The sequence below is a fragment of the Etheostoma spectabile genome, chromosome 9, assembly GCF_008692095.1.
Source record: "Etheostoma spectabile isolate EspeVRDwgs_2016 chromosome 9, UIUC_Espe_1.0, whole genome shotgun sequence".
Classification (NCBI taxonomy): Eukaryota; Metazoa; Chordata; class Actinopteri; order Perciformes; family Percidae; genus Etheostoma; species Etheostoma spectabile.
Window position 1 is genome coordinate 4,709,876 of NC_045741.1, and position 7,478 is coordinate 4,717,353.

Here is a 7,478-nt window from a genome sequence, read left to right on the forward strand (position 1 = left end):
GGAGAAAAAAAGAGGGGATAACAGGCAGCAAATGGCCGCAAGTGGGATTCTAACCCGGGCCGCTGCAGGGCTCAGCCTCAGGACTCAACAGGCTCTTACTGGGGGAGCTAGAACGCTCATACTCTGTTCATTTTCAGGTTCATAATTGTATTTAGAGGTTGTACCTGTACATGGTTAATTTTTCCCTCCTCTTTTCACCCTGTGTGTTGAGCTCTATGTTTCAGCTAAAGAGTGAGACATCTCACTTCTGTTCCATCTTTGTTGGGAGGCGCTAGGTAAGGACTAGGGTGGTGACGATGTCAGTCAGCCATCACGATGGAGAGCATTTTAGGGGACACGCCCAACCCTAGGTAAGGACTACTAGCCAGTCAGAAGCAGAGTATGACTGTGTGTCCTTACAGTAGCTAGGTAAGGACTACTAGCCAGTCAGAAGCAGATTATGACTGTGTGTCCTTACAGTACCTAGGTAAGGACTACTAGCCAGTCAGAAGCAGAGGATGACTGTGTGTCCTGACAGTAGCTAGGTAAGGACTACTAGCCAGTCAGAAGCAGAGTATGAGGGCCCTGACAGTACCTAGGGAAGGACTACTAGCCAGTCAGAAGCAGAGTATGAGGGCCCTGACAGTACCTAGGTAAGGACTACTAGCCAGTCAGAAGCAGAGTATGAGGGCCCTGACAGTACCTAGGTAAGGACTACTAGCCAATCAGAAGCAGAGTATGAGGGTGTGTCCTGACAGTACCTAGGTAAGGACTACTAGCCAGTCAGAAGCAGAGTATGAGGGTGTGTCCTGACAGTACCTAGGTAAGGACTACTAGCCAGTCAGAAGCAGAGTATGAGGGCCCTGACAGTACCTAGGTAAGACTACTAGCCAGTCAGAAGCAGAGTATGAAGGTGTGTCCTGACAGTATTAGGTAAGACTACTAGCCAGTCAGAAGCAGAGTTGACTGGTGTGTCCTGACAGTACCTAGTAAGGACTACTAGCCAGTCAGAGAGAGTAGAGGGCGTGCCCTGACAGTACCTAGGTAAGGACTACTAGCCAGTCAGAAGCAGAGTTTGTGTGTCCTGACAGTAGCTATGTAAGGACTACTAGCCAGTCAGCCAGAGCCCAGAGCTATGACGGCGGCGTAGCCATGAAATAGCAGACTAGGAGGAGCCTATATAGAGTTACAATGGGACACACATTGTCTTTCAAAGTAAAGTACTGGAAACAGTAGAGCTGCGTTTGGAAAGCCTAATATGAGCACTAATACTTATATTCTATATCTATATCAGATAGTATATATATATATATATATATATAATCTTTTTTGGGGTTTGGTTTTTGTTGACAATAACACATTTAGAGTATCACCAGACTTTAACTTTTCTAAAAGACATCCAAAGCCAGAGGCTGCTGATTGCTCAGAGCTCCTTTAGAGCAGAGGGGCGATAAATGAATCTCCACTCAGACAGTGTGAGAGGTGAACCTCACTTTGTCTTTGTGTGCCCTTCCATTATTACTCCTCCTCCGCTCCCGTTCTCCCTCCAGGGCGTTCACTGCTCCTAAAAACCTCTGACAGGGTCCTAAAATAAATACGGCCTTAAACTCGGACATAAAAATGTCTTAAACAGCACTTTAGAGGGCTTTTTTTTACCAGCCTGCAGTGATGGGCTTCTGTTGGCCCATCGTCAGCTTTTAGATGAATCCAGGAAGAATACAATATGTCCCCTATCTGCTTAACTAAACCCAGTTAAACGTCATGTCTTTGAACAGGATGTCCTCATGCTGCCCATTTACAGCTGCCTCTTCCAGGGAGATACAGGCCACTTTTCCTGACTTTGTTTCTTAATTTGATTTTAAATTGGACCCAAATTCACATCATCTTCAAAGTCTTAACAATGGCTTTCTGGACTTCATACACACTTTTGTGCTGCTCTTTTTCTCATATCTCCTTTTACACATTCCTAACTGTCCTCTTTCCTTCCCGCCTCACATTACTGCTGATCTGTCTTCTTTCTGATGATTTACTTCTCGCTCTTCACCACTACTGCCATGTTCCTCTTCATCACTTCATAAAGAAGCAAAGTGGCAGGAGTTATTTCAGGAGTCCAGTGTTTGGGAAGGTCCCGTTCATTTTTCAGCATATACAGGACAGTATCAGGTGACTGACAGTCAGGGGATTTATAAGCTTAGATAGACATAAAACTCCTAACAAAGATACCTTGTTCTGGGAGAAAAAGCCAAAGCTCAGCCTGCTCTTTGCTCAGCTTATTGTTGGAGTAACACAGTGGAGCAGGAAAAACCTGGCTGTCTATTTAGACTGCACTAAGGGCAGATGAAAAGTGAGCGTTTTTTGATTTTTATGATATTCCAATGAATATACAGTATGCAACAGTTTATATAGGATATTTCTTGGCAAAAGTGCCTAAAAATGAATTCCTTTGCATTCATTAAGCTGCCTGTACATGATCAGCTGTAAAACCTTTAAAACCTTTTTATTTATTATTTTTATGATGATGCAGTAGACGAGCAAGACAAATGAAAGGAAGCGCTACACTCAAACGTGGCGCACTGCTCGAACTTTAACCTTGACCTCGTTGCCGCAACCAATGAGAAGGTAACTGGAAGCTGTAGGAGGTACAGTATACCTGCACTGCCCTTTGCCTCTGAAGTATTTGCACTATGCTCTGCACCCTAAGTCATGATTTCACTGTTGATCAGTGTAAGTGGCTTTACAGTGTTCTTACGCTGATTTACAGCTAGGGTTGCTAACGGAAACCCGATGCCTAAATGACCGGTATCTTCTGGACCAGACAGCATCCCAGATTGTGGTGCCACTTAAACAGCTGCACTGTTCTCTGGTTCTCCGAAACGGACATTACAGGCAGCAGAAGCAGCACTGTACGTGAAGCTATTACAATTGGCAGAAGGTACCATTAGCCTACCCTTAGCTAGTTGGCTAAAACACGGTTAAAATGCTAACAGCTGACGGCTAAACTGCCGTGTGGCTGTATTTCACTGGAAAGGATTCAAACAGCGGGACGTTCAACAGTCTGCAGCTAAAGACACAGAGGAGACTAACTGCACCATGACCACCGCAGAGTCAGAGAAACAACACAGACTGGACTTAATATTAATAATAATAATTCATTTAATTTATAATGCACTTTTTATCAGTAGATCTCACAGTACTACAGGTAAAAAAGAGAAGAAAAAAAATAAAAATAAAGAATAATAAAAAAATAAAAGAAAATAGTGTTGCGTTCACTTGCAACTCGTAAAAGAGTAGAAGTGTTGAGGAAATGATGGGTGGGTAACATAGTTCCAGAATGAGTGCCTTCCTCCGCCCATTCCTGCTGTCGTTCTATTAAAATCTCCTTCTCTTTTTCTTCTTTCCTCACCATTTCACTTCATGCTTCATTCCCTCGTGTCCTCATGTCTTCTTGTTAATGTTTCGCTCTGCTGCTGTCCTCTCTTTCCCGTAATTCTCCTTTTATAGTTCCTCTCCTTCTCCACATTCCTTTCCGTCCCTTCATCTCTCCTCCTCTTCCTCCCGCTCTGTCTTTGTCTCCCTCTCCATCATGTGCTGTTGGCCACTCTGAATGGGGAGCTCAGGCTCTGTCAACCAATATAAAAACATTGCCACAAGGGGCCGGGTCAACAAGGCTTGTTATTTAGCAACCCCCTCACCTCCCCTGGGAACTGGAATCAAACGGCTGTCGCCATTGGCTTAGGCTGCTCCACGTCGCAGCTCCTGTTATGTAATGTTGCAGCGACAGGGCCGGATTGAAAAGCGATGTATGTGCGTTGGGTGTCGCTTGCCAAACTAGTTTTGTCGGGCGGTAAACAACAAACTGATTTCCCTCACCCTCTTCAGTAATCCAGCAATTAGTCTGTACATTTTTCAAACCTGCCAAGGGAAGAAACAATGCCTTCACAAAGCAGAGAGGGAGTAAGAAGTTAATTTCTGCCATTAGAAAGTGTCCCAGCTGTTCTCTGCTGCCCTCTCCCTTCTTTCTCTACTCGCTTAAACCACATTTAGTGTGAAGCTCTGGTGGAGGGAGCCGACAGCCCAGGGTGAGACGTGGGGATTTTTAGAGAGGCTTAGAAATCTGAATAGGGTGATGAGGTCACGGGAGAGGGGCTTTGAACTGCAGACAGTCACTCTGGCGTGGGAGCTATAGTCTGCTTATGCAAGCAATAGTCTTGGCAATTGATGGCAGAGTCTATTTGAAGGTGGATTCTCAGAGACGCTGTCTGGCCAGCGGGCCAGTGGTAAACCACATGGTGAGCAGCGCTTTCAGCTCGTCCCGTAGAAACACGGTGACCTCCTCATTCACCCGATAAAGCAGCGAGGCAGAAGAACCAGCCCTGACTGTTCAACGCTTCCTTTCATAAAACAGAAGCGAAGAACCCAAGTAGACAGCAGTAGATGGCGTTCGGCACGCGCCCAGTTTGGACAGGAAACCCATATTCTGCGAACTAAAATGACTGTTTTTATCAAAGAAGTATGGTGGATTTAAAGAGAGTGATACCACGGTTTCAGTTTTCCCTGCCTGTACATTTGAATTTAAATAAACTTGAGCTTAAAATGTAGCTGCCGAACTCCTGCTGGCTTTTTTAAATTGTGGGTGTGCCAACCCCTATCTACTGTAGCTAACACACTGTATATGGAGAAGCAGCTCATACGGCCACACTCCAAAAGATCCATACTATAACTATAACTATAACTGGCAGACCTTAAATAGTCTGCCAGTTACACAAGAATCCCAAATTTAACTTAATGTTGCTGTGTGATAGTTTTTTACGTTTTATTGCCACTCTGCTCTGCATCGTAGAAATAGTTTAATGATGCTAATCATAGCCAGAACTTAGCAACTGCTAAACAAGACGTGCAGGATGTGGAAAACCAAACCACCATTTCATGCAACAGGGACATGATTAACTTAACGTGGAGTGTTCTGTAATTTATACTTCCTGGTTGTCATGCCATTTAAAACACTTGGAGACATGGCATTAATCCAGACTGTGGTTTGCTCTCCGTTAATTTAGTTCTGCCAGTTGTTCCATGCATGAGTAACTGCAGGCGATCAGATGTCAGCATCCTCACACCCATAAAACCCTCTGAGTGCTTGTTTCCTGTAGTTGGTTGGAGTTGCCTTCTCACTCCTAGCAAGCTGTTTTGTTTCCTCCTGAGACTCAGTGGAAAGACTCCAGGTTGAGTCCCTGCTTCTAACATGTGACACAATGTTTGTAGTGCAACATTATCTCATGGGAACAGTAATGTCTAATAGCAATACAAATCATTTTTCTGGTCCTTCTCCCCAGCTTTATCTCCTCTTCCAGACCGTTCATCCTGACCCATTTAACAGCTCTCACCTCCTAATTAGTCTGGAGCACCGTGTTTAGGCTATATATACTGCTCGTATTGTTGGGTAAAATCAAAATCTGAGAATATTAAAAGCAGAAGGAGCCAAAACAAGAATCAATGTGCAAAGGAACAAAGGAAGGAGAGAGAAGGATGAAGTGAGGAAGGATGTGGGTAGGAAAAAAAAGAGCCAAACTAGAGAAAGCAAGAAACAAAAGAAAGGTGGGAGGAAAGGAAGGAGGGAAACTGGAGGGAGAGATGGCAGAGAGGAAGGGCCCCAGCAGAGACTCGAGAGCCTGTTGCTGAGGAGAAGAGAAATATCTCTCGGTCACACTGTGGGCCCTCCACCTGCTTCTCTTCCAGCGTTATAATTAGCCCTGGCTGAACGGAAAGCGATAACATGCAGGTTCTCCTTTTAGTTGCTGTGGAAAAAACTAAAGATGATGGGTGTCCTCTGCAGAAAGGTCTGCAGCATTTACACAGAAAAGCAAAGGGAAAGTCTGGTTTTAGATGTTTTATTAGTTTCTCGGGTAGAAATGAAATCCTCCACACCGTGCATGCTTGTCTTTCCTGGCAAAACAAACACAGCTCAGATTGAAGTAGTTTTCCAGAACGAGATCTGAGTGTTTTCCGACAGCAGCACCGCTTTAAAATCATATCGCATTGAATCACTCGTCATCAGGTGCAATAGGACTTCATGGACTGGATTTGGTGCTGCTGCAGTTATGTTCAATGGCTATGTACAAAAGTTATTTCTGATTGGCTACCAGGTGTAGGGGATTTGGACATGAAACACTCCTGTTTGAGCCATCAGTGCAAAAGATAAACAACTTTGTACTTAAAAATATAGCTATAATAACATTGAACTCAAGTTTATTGCTGAGGTCTGGGAACATAGAAACATGATGAAGTACGAGCAGTCAATCCATCGGACAGGTTGTCAACAAACCTCCAGGTTAGCCAAACTCATTTTCAAGCTACAACAAAGACAAATGGAAAAACAATTATCCAGGTGTCTGTTGCAAACATCAAACATTTAAAGATGCGTTCACTGTTACTTTGACATGCAATTAAAGGTGGACCTATTTTGGCAACGTCACCATGTTCCCAGAGCAGCAGTTCTCAGGGGAGTACAATGTTACCATAACCCAAAGAACTGATGGCCAGAGCTACCAAAATAATACCCCAGATATAATAAACTGTGTAAGTCCTTTCACTTGAAGATTCTGGATCAGTCTGTTTTCTTCCCAACTGCAACGATGAAGCATTCTCACACAGGCCTCTGACTGGCTTCTTCTCCATAGCAACAGTGACTGAGGCTCATGGATATAGTATCTGAGATTATCAAAACTGATGATCAAACCATAACCTGTAGTACTGTTACACTAGGGACAGCTCCGGCTACGGGGGCTACTTCCAAGCAATCAGAACTACCCTGAGTGACTGACCCCAAACTAACTTTAAAAAAAAAGAACCGTTGGATTGGCGCCTGTGTAAGTGGCCATTTTATTTAACTGTTTTTAGTGTTTATTTGGTGGAACTGTGGTCCTTTTGTGAGGAAAATGAAGTAAAATCTGGAACATTCACACTCTCAGTTCAACTCTGACATTTGTGTTATCATTGTGTTCACTGCTGGAAAATAGTCCCCTCCCTGTCCTCTGGCTTTTTATTACACCAGTTGTTTATTTTCTCTTTCTGGTGCCAACATTTCCTTCTGTTTCAGGCGGCTTGTTTTCTGATCAAAAAACGGCTCCGTTTTTTGTCTCCCAGCATGCATCTGGAAAGACTCTCCTGGTCACAGGCTGTTTGAATCCCCTGCGGTCGCCCACGGGGGAAAGTGGTCATATTCATGCGTAAACATTTGAGAGCTCAGCCAAGACAATCTGAAAAGGGTGAAATGAAAAAAAAAAACTCTAATTACATTTTTGCCCTTCATTTTTAATTTCACAGGCTTTTCATGAACTCTGAAGGGTATTTCCCCCCCGAGCATCTCCAGTTAACTTCTGACCCTTTTGAACAATTCACAGGAAACTGTCGACTGCAGATTTTTAAGTGGAATCCTAAATGAGATACTTTTATCATTTCACATTATATTATTGATGCTGTATTCAGTTATATATATATATATA

General features: G+C 43.7%; 1 protein-coding gene across 2 annotated transcripts in view; it reads left to right on the forward strand.

Moving 5' to 3' along the window:
* The window catches only part of brf1a (BRF1 general transcription factor IIIB subunit a), a 206,738-nt gene that overhangs the window by 186,601 nt on the left and 12,659 nt on the right, over window positions 1-7,478 (forward strand). The window lies entirely within an intron of this gene.